The following is a 16082-nucleotide window of genomic DNA, read 5'->3' on the forward strand; positions in this document are numbered from 1 at the left end:
ATTTAAAACATACCAAAATTGAGATTAAAAGATTATTAAACCAACCACAGAAGTAAAATCATTTAAAATACTATGTTAAAACAAGGTTTAAGGACAGTATAGCACCATAAAAATCTGTTCTCTTGTTAAGACTCACCAGAACAAAAAAGTCTTTACCAGCTGCTGAAAAGACAGCAAAAAAGGAACCATCTTAAACTCCCTACAGAAGGAGTTTCAAAGTCTGGCAGCAGCCATAGAGAAGGTCCTCTCTCATGATCCCATCAAGCATACCTGTGAAGGTGGTGGGCTAGAGAGAAGTTTTCCCCTGAAGATCTTTGAGCTCAGGCAGTCTCATATGGGAAGAATTGTCTCCGTGTTAACTTGCAGACTGATTTCCCCCTCACTGTTTTCAAATCCAAATTGAAATATTTTTTAAAACAATTTTGGATTTCAGATTAATGTTTTATATCTTTAGTATATTTGATTCTCTATACTGCTTATTTTGTTTTATTTCTCTATGTGGGGGTATTGTATTTAAATACTGATTTTGGGATTTTATATTATTGAATAGTTATAAACGTTTTATTCTGCAACTGTTTGTAAGACACCATGTACTTGGATGGCACTATACAAATAAATGATGATGATAAGAACAATCATGCTGATAATGAGGGTGAAGATGATACAGTCCTTCAGATAGCCTGGACCTGAACTGTATAGGGCTTTTTGCCTTTGGGATAGCACCCCTTTCACGCCGAAAAATAATGTATCTCTCTATTTGAACCTGAGTTTCATTTAAAAAGGGATTCCAAAACAAATGTACACGTTCCTGCTTGACAAAAACATCCAAGAAACTACAAGGGAAGCAGAAAGACTGTTCAAAACATTTGTGAACCCTTGGAATCACTCTCATGTACCTTGAGGCAAGAGCAACATAACACAGAGCCATTTCTGGATAAAACTTCACAGAGCCCTGGTCTGACCTTGACACTTGCCAACAAACAATTGGAAGGGTTTCTATTTGAAAATTAATATTTGGCGGAAGGATAGAGGTGACTAGACTGACTATGATTTTATATCAAAAAAATTAACATCCCATTTTATGAAGATTACAGTTTTAAAATGAGCTAGGATTTACAACATTGAGGAATATATTAAAAAGGAGGTTAAGCAATATCAATATGATGAAATGTTTCATGTATCTTTATATATAACAATTGTACCCATAGGCATGTATTTTAATTGCCTAATCATGTATGAAAGATTGAGAATATTTTGAGTTATGAAATAGCAATTTCTCTAAATCCATTTAATACTTCTGTGAGGTGTCATAAGAATTATAGCACCCTAAATGTGCTTGGACTGCAACATTATATGAGGCACATAGTGTATTGTAAGAAAGGAAAAGTGAAACCTAGCATTGGAAAGGTAATTCTGATAAAGAATACGTTGATTCTTCCAAAGAGGAAATCAGGAATACACTAGGATTTTTCTGCCAGAATTTCTCTCAGTGGATCTGGCCTCAGCATTTTCTAAACTGATCAAATTAAATAGAGGTTTTTCCCCCTTTAATGTGAACCTTGTGGTACAACAGTACCAAACAGGTGCCCTTCTGACAGCGGGTGCATCTACACTGTAGAAACAATGCAGTTTGACATCACCTTAACCACCATGGCTCTATTCTACAGAATCCTAGGATATGAAGTTTTGTGAAGCACCAGCACTCTTTGGCAAAAACTAAAGACCTTGTAAAAACTACAGCTCCAAGGATTCCTTATCATGGAGCTACAGCACTTGAAGCGGTATCATACTGCATTATTTCTACAGTGTAAATATACCCATTAAGAATTTCATATCTCTGTCCCTACTGCTCCTGTGATAGTGACACTACCATTTTCTGGTTGATATGTACTGTATTATTAAGCAGGCTGACCCAGTGTTCACATTTCCAGTTCACACTATCCAGAAAAATAGTCCTTCTATCAGAAATGCATTTCAGTTTTGCAAAACAGTTTTTGGTTCAAAACCATGGATAAAAGTATGTGGGGGTGGGTGGGCTAAAAAGGCACATGATGCATATGTGTTTTAAGGAGAAAAGTATGCAAAAATGCTTTTTTTGGGGGGGGTCTGCATTTCTCCTTGTTCCCTATATGAAATAAATGTACCAGAACCTCTGTTTCCTTGCGTTTCAGATGCCTTACATTGATTCATCTAGCTCACTAGGCAACTACCTGAAGTCTAGCTTTGGGGGCATACTGGAAAGTGGTAAAGATAGGCTGAGAGAGCGTGAGGACTTCCTCACTGAGCACTTGGGTCTTACTCTGAAGGAGAAAGAAAACTTCAAGTTTGGAAGACTTTCCTTTTCTTTCATACAAGTATGTAAAAAGGTTCTTGTAGCACCTTTGAGACTAACTGACAGAAAGAAGTTGGCAGCATGAGCATTTGTAGACTTAAACCTACTTCCTCTGAGGAAGTAGACTTAATTCTATGAAAGCTTGTGCTGCCAACTTCCTTCTTTCAGTTAGTCTCAAAGGTGCTACAATAATCTCTCTACATACTGATTCTACAGACTAATATGGCTATATCTTTGAATTTTAATACAAGTGTTATGGACCCCCAAAAGTCTTCTCTTTTGGGGATCCATAACACTGGTGGCGCAGTGGTTAAATGCCTGTACTGCAGCCATTCACTCAAAACCACAAGGTTGCGAGTTCAAGACCAACAAAAGGGCCCAAGCTCAACTCAGGCTTGCATCCTTCCGAGGTCGCTAAAATGAGTACCCAGACTGTTGGGGGCAAATTAGCTTACTTGCTAATTAGCTTACTTGCTGTTCACTGCTATGATCTTTGGAATAGCGGTATATAAATAAAACAAAAATTAATTCTCTAAGCTACATTGAGGAGAATTTGAACATCTTATTTTGAGAGCTACAGGTTCCAAAGGCCACCAAGGTCTGCCTTGCTTCTGTCAGTTTGCTAGAAAGAGGAGGAGAGAAAAGATCAACTCTCATTCCTTTGATTCCCTTTCCTTTCCTGATGTAATGCTGTTTCAGCTCAGTAGGTGTTATCTATTGAAAGAGGAAGTAGAAAGGGGTGGTGAGAGCAAAGGAAAGACTGTGTGGGAGCTGCCTGGGAAAATGGAAATTGTCCTCTAACTCAGATTTTAATTTGAAGTAGATAATGAGCCATCTGCTACTTCATCTTTGAGAACTGCACTATGAGCAACTCGTAAAGTTTGTTACTTCAGCCTGGGTCCAAGCAATCTTCATCAACATCTCTAATCACCAGATCTCGCTATCATAGATTGGAAACCAAGGAAGCATTTTCACAGAAGGCACTTAAATGCATTGGCTCCACTTGAAATGGGAGTTCTAGTGGTCATCCAGTTTTAGCATTAAGAACTAGTATCCTGAAACCATTTATGCTCCTGCCCCTCCTCCCCAATTTGGCCATGGCTGGAGTTTTATATAGTAAAACCCTCCTGATCTAATAAACAAGATGCAAATATATTCCATCTACTGATCCATCCTTTGAATTTCTATGCCAAAAAGAATCTTACTTATATTCACAGTAACCAGTGGGTTCAAGCTTGCCAGTGATCGATGTGCTATCCAATGTTTAATTTGGTATCCCTTCTATCATTCTCAAGGCTCTCACTATTGCTTTTACTTCTGGCTAAGAGATCAGTGGCAATGTGCCTTACATTTAGGTCATTTAAGCAAACCAAAGAACATAATAGCATCCACATGTTTTTTGTTTGTTTGTTTTTATTGACTATTGCAGACCTTTAGTGTGGAATGCTATATGTGATAAACAAATGCTGAATGAAAGCCATGGGTCATCAACACAGCTTGGAGTATTTTTTAAAGGAAAAGCTGTTAAAAACAAAAACAAAAATGCTTTCTGCTAAACTTATTGTTTATTACATAAAAGACACATTTCCTTGCAGAACCATTGACTTTCATCTAACAAAAACACAAAGCTAAAGCTTGGAGAAAAGGTGGATTATAAAATTTAAGAAGAGCTGCACTGGATCAACTTACTGAATCATCGAAAGCCTGTCTAGTCTAGCTTCTTGGGCAAGATTCCAACAGTGTATGTCCACATGATTCTTCTGTTTTTTACTGGAAAATTAGACCTTTGGTGAGTTTCAGGCAGTAGGCTTTTCAATGTGAAGGGGGCTGGTATGTGACCTCCCATAATTCAGAGATATAGCTTTTTTAGTCTGTAATATCACTATGCAAAGGCATCATGTAGCACCTTTGAAACCAACTGAGCAAGATCTTTTGGTCTACTTTTTCAGATGTATATGAGTAAGTAGACAGTGGGCCGAAACAGATCAGCAGTAAGCGCCAGCTTGGGGTGGCATGGGAGCATGGTGTTTAGATGACAGAAACCCTAATGCTACCCCCAAGCCAGCGTCATGCCACCCACTTGCCCAGATGGCAGGAAGTGTTGTGGCGCTCCAGCAGTGCAGCATTCAGACACTGCACTCCACAATAGAACAACCAAAAGGGCAGCTTTTTTCCGTCTCAAAAAGGACTGGCATTTTGCCACTTCTTTTGGGGCTGGAAAAATGCCAGATCAGGGCCACAGTTTGAAATTGCTGTGGTCCCAATCCAGCACTCAAAGGGCCAGTATCAAGCCACCCCTTTAGGCCCATGTGTACCAGCCCCAATTCTACAAAAGCTTATGCTACAATGTATTTTTCTTACTCTCAAAGGTCCTACAAGATTCCTCTGGATACTGCAACATTTCATAGATGAAAACTTGAACACATGTGGCTAACCAACTTCAGTGTGTGCTCAAGATGGCAAGAGTTATTAATAAGGAAGAACAGACAAGCTAGAAGGCGCTACAGCATTTTACTTTTGCCTGAGCCTACTGTGGAGAGAAATAATCCCCCCTCTTCTTGTCTTCTCTCTGCTAATTTTTCAGTTACAGTGCAGTGATACTGAAATTTTGGGTAGCCTTGACAGTAAAATTTTCTAGCACACTTTTTCTATCACTGAGGAGGGATCCAGATTGGCGCTTTGCGCTGGCCTGGATACATGCTAGGGTTGCCTCGGAGCGTCCTTTACAGACGCTCCCCAACCCTAGCATGTAACTGAGGCGGCATAATGGTGGTGCCCTATGTACACGGGTGTGGCCATTATGATGTCATGGCCACGCCACCTCTAAATGGTGCGGCATGGGTGTGACATCCCCACGATGCTTCAGGGCGCTTGGGGCACCCTTTCAGCATTGCGGGAATGAGCTCCGAAATGGTGCTCCTTTTCACCCCATGCATCACTGGCGCAGCCTTTAAATGGCTGTGCCAGCGATACAAAACAAAAAGGGGCTGAGCAGCCCATTTCGCTCTTTCCTCGCCACTGTCGGGGTGTCCTTGGGGCATGAAGCCCCAAGGACACCCCTTTCCAGGCCACGGGGAAGCGACGTTTTGCCGCTTCCTCAAGGCCTGGAGAAGCAGCAGATCGGGGCCTCTGTGGCTGCTGCTGTGGCTGCTCAGGCCCCAATCCGTCGGGGAAAGGGGTGGGTGCAGGCCACCCCAAATGGGTGGCCTGTATCCCGCCTGAGTGACCATCCCACCTCCCCAGCCATCTAAATGCATTCTTAGTGGCTGTTGTATATACCTAATCCTTTTCCTAGTTCATTTGTTTTATCTGCTATGAGAAATTATTCTTGTTGAACATTCATAAAAAACTAAACGGATCTTTATAGATTCTTGGAACTGCAGTTCAGTAGGAATTGAATTCTTCACTAAGTCCATATTCATTATATTTTCCAGGCTATCTCATATTAATTCCAGTCTTTATTGAAAGGATGAATTACCCACACTTCTGAGGTTAACAGTTGTAAAATGAGAAATACATGCAATATGTCTGCCAGCTGCAGCTTAGCATCTGTGCTGCACCAATTCCAGAGCACATATGTAAACCACAGATGGGCCTCCCCTCATTCCATCATGCTCATCCTGTCATCTGTCTATCTGCTGCCCTTTCCACTCTTTGCACATTTGGTGTGCTTGTTAAGAATTTTTATTCACACATTACATATGCACATAATGATTCCCTCAGACAGTAAGGCATTCTGATTTGTTCTGGATATCCTTCAGAGAAGAACCTGTATCTTTTAGCTTGTGCATAGAATCCTTTTTTTATGTTGGCACCCCTTCTGTATGTGACTGTATGCAGCGCGATCCCCATAAGCAATTCAGATGTCCATCTTAACTTGTGAGGAACATACTGGCTGTTTTTTCCAAAGTCGCAGGATTCCCTAAACCTGGTCCCCAAATTTCCTTTAAAAATAAATTGAGATTGAAGCTAGGACTTTCTGCCCACAAAGTATGTGGACTGCCAATAATTATGACTCCAACCTCTGGGAGTAGAGGGATTGTGCCATGTTCTCAGCATTATTAACAAAACAATGAAGGCCAAGGGGCAACTATTCAAACTGGATGCTCACAGAAACAGCATGAGTTTATAGTTGGTGTGCCTGTCAAAGAAATATATCTGTAATGTGATGCTTCCTAGGGGGTATGTATGTATGTATGTATGTATGTAATCTGATTTCTAGTGTGGTTTGCTGTCTTCTTTGCTTCCTTCTACACACTTCTTTACCAAACAGTAAATTTATTTCTAGTGAGGAGACAGTTACATGAGTGATATTAACAGCAAAGCTGCCCACATCTTGAGGGGACAGAGACAGAGATTGTGGTGTTTAGGACTTCCCTGGTAGTGAGATTATGCTTATAAATGTTTTACTGCTTTAGCAACAACACATCTTTATATTTATGAAAGGCATGTCAAACTTCATGTAGCAGAAAGATGTGCTAATAACAAAGTTAGTTGTTTAGATGTGCCCCCTTTATAGTTTTACAAATATGTTTTTATGTTTACTATGGAATCGGTAGCTTGATATAGGAAACATGCCATATATGCAATGCTTTAACCATACTCCCTGCAAAGAGATAATTTTCTATATAACAATGAAAATCATATAGAAGCTGTCAGAGTGGTCTCCAAACTTACAACTGGTAAAATCCACAGAAACATGTAATCGCTCACCAATAGTGGCCAGGCCACTAATTTCATTTCTCCTTTATTTAACTGTAGAGCAAGTAGTTTCCTCTGAGACCTCAATATGGAACCTCAACCCTATATTTAGACAGAAGACTTTAATGCCAAACTGAAAGAGAGAGAACACCAATGTAAAAAGGAGTCTATTGTTGAGACTTATTAGTGTCTTTTCCAGCAAGTTGAAATCTTTAAGGCCAGTTATTTTATGTCTTTGTATGTCTGTTATTATAAGATTTTGTGTGGGGAAAATTCAAAGGGTCCCACAACAAAGCCTTGTAGAGAAATCTTAACCCATTTGGACAGCTGGGGAATTAGAATGCAATGGGGATGTCCTTCCAACAGTGTGGGGCTGCCCCCTCAACCTTAAAGTCCCCAGGTAGGGAAGGAAAAGGACTCTCACCCCCCCCCCCAAATCTATCAAACTAAAAAGCCTGGTGAACCTTCTTTCAAAACCTATCCTGTGATAGCAGAGTTTACAAGACAGAACATAATCCACCCCTTCATCTCCCCCTTCTATCCATGTTAGGATTGGTGTCCCAGTGAAACTCTGTGCACATTCAGAGACAGCCTAATCTTTGCTATGTTGCATATATTTATGTTCTCTGAAAGTGAATGCAATTCATCATTTATAGTTTTTTGTGGGTTTTTCAGGCTACGTGGCCATGTTCTAGAAGAGTTTATTCCTGATGTTTCACCAGCATCTGTGGTTGGCATCTCAGATGCTGGTGAAATGTCTTCTCTGAAGACACCAGCCACAGATGCTGGCAAAACATTAGGAATAAACTCTGCTATAACATGGCCACATAGCCCAAACAAGCCACAAAAAACTATGATTGCTGACCATGAAGCCTTTGACTTCACAATTCATCATTTGTTTGTGGAAACTCTGGAACTCTTTTGCAGGGCACTGCCTTTGATCACTGCCTTTTGTTTTGTTCTTATGACAAACTCCACTTTTCTGTTTGATAAATACAGTGAGCCCGTGACATACGCGGGCTCATTATAGGCGGCTTCCAGCTTACATGGAAGCCACTAGGAGAACAGGGGAATGGCGCGTGCGCCCACAGCACATGGCCGCACAGTGTGCACGAGCCCCATTATATCTAATGGGGCTCAAGCATATGCATTTTTTACCTTACTTGGGGAGGAAGGGGGTCCGGAACGGATCCCCCGTGTAAGGCAAGGGCGGATTGTATACTGTTAATGTAGTGGAAATTTTAGCTGATTTACAGACCCTAGTGTTTTGCACATTATTCACCTGCAAACCAGGGATTGCCACTGAAGGCACAAGAAGGTTCTGGAATGTGTGGTGGCCACCCAGCTCTAGGTGTTTCTGAATGAGATATGTTATTTAGATTTATTTCAATTTGGCTAAAAGCTCAATAATGGGATGGAGATGGCTTTGATCACCTTGGTGAATAGCATATACCATGAGCTAGACAAGGGGAGTATGTTCATGTTATTTCTTCTGGACCTTTCAGTATCATCCAGTATCAATGGTCATGGTTTTATTCAGGGCCATTTCTCTGTTTTACAGTGGCTGTGGTCATTGTTGGAGGGGCAAGCTTGGATGGTAGTGCTGGAGGATTCCATTTTGAGTCACTGTTCATTGCCCTGTGTATTCCTTCAGGACTCAGATTTGCCCCATGAAGTTTTTAAGATATCATTGAATCCACTGGGAGAGGTTGTATGGGATTTTGGAATTTGGGGTTGCCACTATGTTGAAGACATTCAACTCTATCTGAAATTCTAAGAGAGCTTTTTTGGTAATAAAGGGAGATCTGTTTTCAATAGTGGACTGGATAAAAGTGAACAAATAGAAGCTTATTCCACACAAGACAAAAGTTTTGGTGGCCAGTCAGAAAGCAGATCAAGGAGCAGGGATACAAACTCAGGTGGATGTTGTTACACCCTCCTTGGCACACTTTTGCTGAACAGCCTCTATAGGCCCAGGGACCGGGGTGGAGGTGGAGAAGGAGATTACCCTTGAGGCTGTCCTGGGGATTTTGCTCTGACATAAAGTCCTGTGACTTGGGTAGGAGTACTCTTGGTTTATCTTCTATAAAGTGGAAAGCCAGGGAGCAAACCAACTATGGGATTGTCCACAGGGCTCAGGTGTTTCACCCAAGGGAAGGCTGAAGAGGCAGTCTCTGGCCCCAGCTGAACCTACATCAAGTTGTTCCCTCTCTTGTTCCTTTCAGTTCCAAGTAACTTAAATAGGATATTGGTCAAATAAAGTGGTCCTTATTTAACCCAACTTTCTGTGTCTGGTCTCATTATTCATGATTAGACATCAAATAACTTTATTTAAGCAAGCATCTGGAGATTAAGTGGTTGTTGCAGAAAAGTCTTCAAAAGAGGGTGTGTGTGCTGTAATTTTATTCACCTTTTTAAATGGTTTTGAATTGCTTTACATTAATTCTGGTTATCATAAGATTTTTTAAAAAAGTTTCATTATGATCATGGTTTTTTATCTATACTTTTTAAAATCTATGTTGTGAACCACTTTGGGATCCACAGTGAGAAACAGTAGCATATAAATAAAATAAATTAAACCATTCAATAAATTTTCATTTAGACAGCAAAACTAAAGAGTTATTACTTACCCAGCCCATTATAACAAAAAGGACATTTGTCTCAAATCTAATGATGTTACATAATGTTGTCTAGTATACTGATCTTAATGAGGCCTGAAATCAATTTTCCACTCAAGAAACGATGCATGAAATTTGCCAGGATGTAAACCAGCAGGACAGATCAGGAGAAGTATATATAGCCCCCTGCTCATAAACCTCACACTTTGGATGAGGTTAGGCAGACCAACAGGAAGGTCAATATGATGAATTCCAGTAGCAGCTTCTGTGCAAAAGGTGATGAAGTAGAGCCTGGAGACAGTATTGATGATGCTCCTGAGGAAGGGAAGGTTTGATTCGGATAATTTCCTTCCAAGGTATGGGGTTGATCTGTTAATCCAATCCAGACCTTGCCTGAAACACTGGAAGAATATTTCAGTTTGAAAGTTCAAATGTGTTTGAGAGAAGATGGTAGACTAATACTTTGGTTTTAATAAAGATATGGAGGAGGAAGAGGCATATTCTTACACTGGACTTTGAAAAATATGGAATTTCAATGTTTCCTCTGTTCTAAAAGTTCACCCAACTGCAATACAGATGAAGAAACTCAACCTGTATGGTTCTGATGTGGCTGAAATATGCACTTGATCATATCTCCAGCACACAAAAAAGTAAATATGATGTCATGTGACAGTACATCCATATGAAAATTCTTTTTCTACTGTGATTTGATATATGAACCTATGTACTGCTTTGCTTTCATAATCTGCAATGGAACGTGGGAGACTAAAAACTGCATTACACTCCACATACACAGAGGTTTTAGCACCATTGTGGTGTAATGGTTTGACTGTCAGACTAGACTCTTTGAGACAGGGTTTGAATCTTTCCTTGGCCATGAAAACCACTGAGTTAGCATGACACACTTTCTCAGCCCCAGAGAAAGGCAATGGCTAACCCCATCCAAATATGACTTTCAAAGAAAACTCCATTGTAGTTCTACCTTAGTATCACCATAACAACAAAAACACACAGAGGCTCAAAAACATCTGGATTATGTTTTTTTTTTTTAAAAAAAATGGTATATGATGACCTGCAAATGTGCCAGTACCACTCTGGAAACACCAACAGGTTATAGCATTTTGGAAAAACTTGGAAAACCCTTAATCCCATGGCTAATATGGCCAGTTATTTTTCCAGCCTCTAAATATTGGATGCAGACAGTTATCAGAAGAATCCTTAGGAACAAGCAGCTCTAAATCACTCCATATTAAAATGTTCCAAATTAAGCAGTTTAGGAGTTACAGTCTAAGCTGCTTTTCCTTTGGCCAATAAAAGAGCTTGTGAATAGCTGGACATGTTAATCTCGTTGTTCCAGTTCAATCACTTAATGAAAGTAACATCTTGCTTCAGTACTGACATAAAAAAACAACAGATGTTTCAGTTTGTGAGATTCCAAACCAGAAAGCACAATCTTTCCAGTTCATCTACCTCTGCATATTTCCTTAATGTTGTTGTTTTTAACTGCCTTTGAGTCAACTTCAACTCATGGTGACCCTGTGAGTGAGAACCTTCCAGGACCCCTTGTCCTCAACAGCTCTGTTCAAGTCCTGCAGATCCAGGGCTGTGCCTTGATTGAGCCTATCCATCTAGTCTGTGGTCTCCCTCTCTTTCTACTGCCTTCCACCTCTCCTAGCATTATCAACTTTTCTAATGAGTAATTCCTTCTCAAGATTAATAACAGTCTCAGTTTGATCATCTTGGCTTCCAGTGTGAATTCAGGACTGATCTGTTCAAGGACCTGTTTGTCTTTTTGGCCATCCACTGTATTCTCAGCACCCTTTGTCAGCACCATATCGCATAGAATCATAGAATCGTAGGCAGGATACAAACCGCCATATAGTACGTCTTCTATACGTACTAGGGTTAGGAAGGGGTGGTGCTTCCGCACCCCCCTAACCCTAGTACGTGTAGAATACGTACAACATGGCGGCGCCCCTTCCACATGGGGGCCGCCATGTTTACGTACTGGACGCATAGCGTCCAGACGTGTCGCGGCGCCTATGACGTCATGAATGCGCCAGCGGCGCCTCGCGACATCATAAAGGCGCCGCAAAAAGAAGCTCCGAAATGGAGCTTCTTTTTTGCTCCGCGCGGGAGCCGTGCGGTTTGGCTGCTGCGGCTCCCGCGCAGAGCAAATGGCGGCGGTCTGTATCCCGCCGTAGAGTTTGAAGAGATCACATCTTAAATGAGTTGATTTTCCTTCTGTCAGTCTTCTTCACTGTCTAGCTCTCACATCCACACATAGTGATGGGGAATACAATTACTTGGGCTATTCTACTTTTAGTGTTCAGTTTTATGTCTTTGCACTTTAGGATCTTGTATCGTTCTTTTACAGCTGCCCTTCCCAGTACTAGCCTTCTGATTTCTTAACTGTATTCTCTGTTCTGATCAATGGTTGAGCCAAAGTAGGGGAATGTTTTTGCTGTTTCTATTTCTTCAGAATATAAATTAAAATCATGTAAGTTTTCCATAGTCATTATTTTTGTTTTCTTAAAGTTCAGCATTAAGCCTACCTTAGCATTTTCTTTGTTGACTCTAGCAATTGTTCCAAGACTTTGTTGCTTTCTGCTAGTAGTATGGTGTCATCTGCATATCCTAGGTTGTTGATATTGGTTGTTCCTCCTATCTTCACTCCACCTTCCTTTGGATCTGAACCTGTTCTGCATATGATCTTTTCTGCATACAAGTTGAACAGGTAGGGTGACAGAATGTAACCTTGTCTCACCCCTTTGCCAATTGGGGACCACTTAGTTTCTCCATATTCTGTTACTCTTTCCATAAGTAGCATCTTATACTAAGTACAAGTTTGTCATCAGGACAATCAAGTGTAGTGGCACTCCCATTTCTTTAAGAGCATTCCATAATTTTTCATGATCAATGCAGTCTATCTTTAATATACTATGCTTTATTCTGCTTTCTGGATCTTGCCTCTGCATCCTTCCTTAACTGCAACGTATAAATGTAGATGTGGTTTTTTTAAAGGGTTTTCTTTTCTTACCACATATAAGCTTAACCTATTTCATCATACTACAGACCATGTCAGTGTGAAAGTCAATGTAGCTGCTGATAGGTCAAGGCAGGGCATGTTTATTTATTGCCACACATATCTTAACACCATGACACATTGTTAAGATACATAAATACGTCTAAAATATTAAATGCACCCACTATCGCTTATGTGGATCTCTGCCTCCTGCACATTCTAAATAAATACTTATCCCTAAGCCGATAATTGGTAGGTCAATAATGTAATCAGTAGGTCAGTGGGTTAAAAAGCCACACACATTCCCACTTTGACACTGATGCTTCGCAATGGTCTCACAGGTAATTCAATAATATGGGAATGAAACTTGAGAGAACGCATTAGCTTAAAAGGGTCTAGTTTTCAGCACATTTTTTCCAGTTCCCTGTTCTGTCTTCCCACAAAAGCAGCATTCACATATACCCAAAGGGCCCTTCATACTTTGTCCTAACAATGCAGGGCTACTTTCACATAGCTTCTTCATACACACTTCATTAGGAGCTGAATGCTTGGAGCCATGTGGGCAAAGCAACATCCAATGGTTGCACAACTTCCTAGGTGAACAAATATGAGGTAGGAATGACATACATAATTTCCCCTTTCCCCTGTGTTTTGAGTATTTGAAATAACAGTTTAACCAACATTCCTCAAAAGATATTTCTTTCCCCCTGATAAAAATGGCTGTTCCAGCTCTGACATCAGAAGGGCTGCCAGACCCAGAAAAACCCAGAGGAGTGAAGACAAACATCCACCCAAACGTAAGGTATTTTTATCATACAACAAAGGAGTCACAGACAGAATAGTGAAACTGAGGAGGTAACACAACCTCCAAATGAATAACTGACCAAGAAAATCCAGCAAATGCTGCATTCACTGAAGGACAGGATAGACCTTTTCATGGCCGCAGGAGTCTATCACATACTGTGCAGCTACAGAAAGGTCTACATAGGTACCACCAAACACAGTTTTCAAATGAGAATCAAGGAACACAAGAGACACTGCAGACTGAGCCAGCCAGAAAAATCAGCAGTAGCAGAACACGTTATAAACCAACCTGGACATAAAATGCTGTTTGAAATCACTGAAATTGTGGACCATGCCAACAACTATCAGGCCAGAATGCACAGGGAGGCCATTGAAATCCACAAACACCCGCACAACTTCAACAGGAAAGAAGAGTAAACAAAGTTTGGCTACCAGTCCTGAAAAACATCAAAATCAATATGCAGCACATGCAAATGAATATCACCAAGTGTCAGGATCCCTCCCAACAGACAATGGATCATTAATTAAATACATACACATCCTCCTCGCATATCCTCCCACCTTGAGGCCCTGCCATTCAACAATAGACCAACACACAGATTAACATGCTAATAATTTCCTCTTGATGCTGCCGATGCCACCAGAAGTCCCCCATACATTACTCATATGTCCCACAGCAGCTGATTTTCAATAACTGTTCAGAATTGTTCTTGAAAATCGGCTGCTGTGGGATGGAGGGGGAACGGATTGGGGACTTCCGTCGGCACTGGTGGCAATCTCCCATGCGGTAATATGTGTTCTTTCCCCATTCCGTTCTCTTCCTGCCACCTTTCATTCCACTCTGGTCATGTTCCGGATTTGTAAATAAATAAATAATAAATAAAACTTTTATTTATATCCCACTTTTCTGTGACAGGACGATCAAAGTGGCTTACAACACGTTAAAACCCACATTTACAAATTTATATCCCAAATTCCCCCCCCCCTTAAAACAGGATTAAACAAGTTACAATTAAAACATCTGTTAAAAACACAATAAAAATACAGCGAGGACAGAGAGGTGGGCTGATACATGATGTGAGGGGCAATCATTCTGTGGCCGGGCACTTTTATTCAGGAAAGGCCTGCCGGAAGAGATCCGTCTTGACAGCTTTTTTAATGCTGTCTAAGCTGGCAATTTGACGGATCTTGTCTGGCAGACCGTTCCATAGTTTGGGAACAATTGCAGAGAAGGCCCTCGGGGAGGTAGCAGTTAGTCTGGTTTTTAAAGGCTGCAATAGATTCCTCCCAGAGGACCTGAGGGTGCAGGGCAGATTATATGGAAGCAAACTCCCTTGTTACAAAATAATCATTTCAGCCAAACATACCCCAACCCTAACTTCCTAATGAAAAACAAGCCCATGGGCCAAGTGCCCTCCCTCAGACCTTCTCACTCTTAACTGCCTTAATTGCCGTTTTCCAACCACCATCCAGAAAATACACTGTTCTGTTTCCACACATTATGGCAAGAGCTGGGAGTCATCAAAAAGTAGTCCAGTTGCTCTCATGCTGCAGTAATGTCATATAGAAGAATCAATTTTTAGTAATACAGCTTCCAAAATCTCCTGCCAATATGACCACTGGTCATGATAATGGAGGAGGATTCTGAGAGTTGAAATTACCAAAAGTAACATTTCTAATCACTTTGAAGGACTTTAAGGTGGCTTACAAATGATCAAGATAACTACTAGTTAACTAGAAGTAAAGTGCAAGAAGATAAATTTGTCTTTAGGAATCAGATGATATCTGTGTGAATTGTCTTCTCATTTTCTAAAAGCAATCCATGGAAATGCAGATTCTATAAAATGAAATGATCCTCATGCGAAACATTCTTAAAAACTCTCTTGAATCCATGCAAACTCAGTTGAAGCTAGCTCACTATTTTAAAGGATGAAGCTGTTTCTGGATCCTCTAGGGAAATTATGCATCTTTTACAAACAGGCGTGGGGGGAAGAGCTGAGAAGTTGTCCAAGAAATGAACATGAACTGCTTTCAAAAAACACAAAAAGCAGTCCAGACCAGTCTTAGTGAGTCATTGAGATGAATATGGGCTCCATAACAATATCTAATTTCATTTTTCTGTTTGTGCCTTTCTTATGGTACCCCCTGCTTCTAAATGCAACAAACTATTTTGTTAAGATAATAACAGTCTTTGCACTAGATAATGGTCTGTTGAATAGATGCTATTTAGTTACATATCCAACACTCTTAATCAGACCACATATTATTCCTTCTAATAGAAAACTTGATTGTCTCATGCCAATCCCTGGGGGGTTGCAATTTTTTTTAAAAAATATTGGAATTATAATGGGCTTGGTGAACTAACAGTAGGCCAGATGAAGCTGTCCTGAATCATTTTTGCCAGCAGAGCAGTTCATCTGGTAGATTGTCCTGTCAGCAAAGCTCTGAAATCAGCTGGCACCTTAGATCTTTTCTACAAAAATGTTTCTACCAACAGAAGATGAAAATCTGCTTGTGAAAGAGCCTTCTGCCTTATACCAAATTCCTATATCCAGTGCATCTTTGAGTCAGGATTGCACTGACAGTAGGAAGCTCTTCAGAA

The 16082-nt window shown here is 40.6% G+C and overlaps 1 protein-coding gene across 1 annotated transcript in view; it reads right to left on the reverse strand.

The window, feature by feature from the left end:
• Positions 1–16082, reverse strand: part of LOC121929831 (nardilysin-like) — a 356364-nt gene that overhangs the window by 218562 nt on the left and 121720 nt on the right.

This window comes from Sceloporus undulatus, chromosome 4, assembly GCF_019175285.1.
Source record: "Sceloporus undulatus isolate JIND9_A2432 ecotype Alabama chromosome 4, SceUnd_v1.1, whole genome shotgun sequence".
In the NCBI taxonomy this organism is placed as follows: Eukaryota; Metazoa; Chordata; class Lepidosauria; order Squamata; family Phrynosomatidae; genus Sceloporus; species Sceloporus undulatus.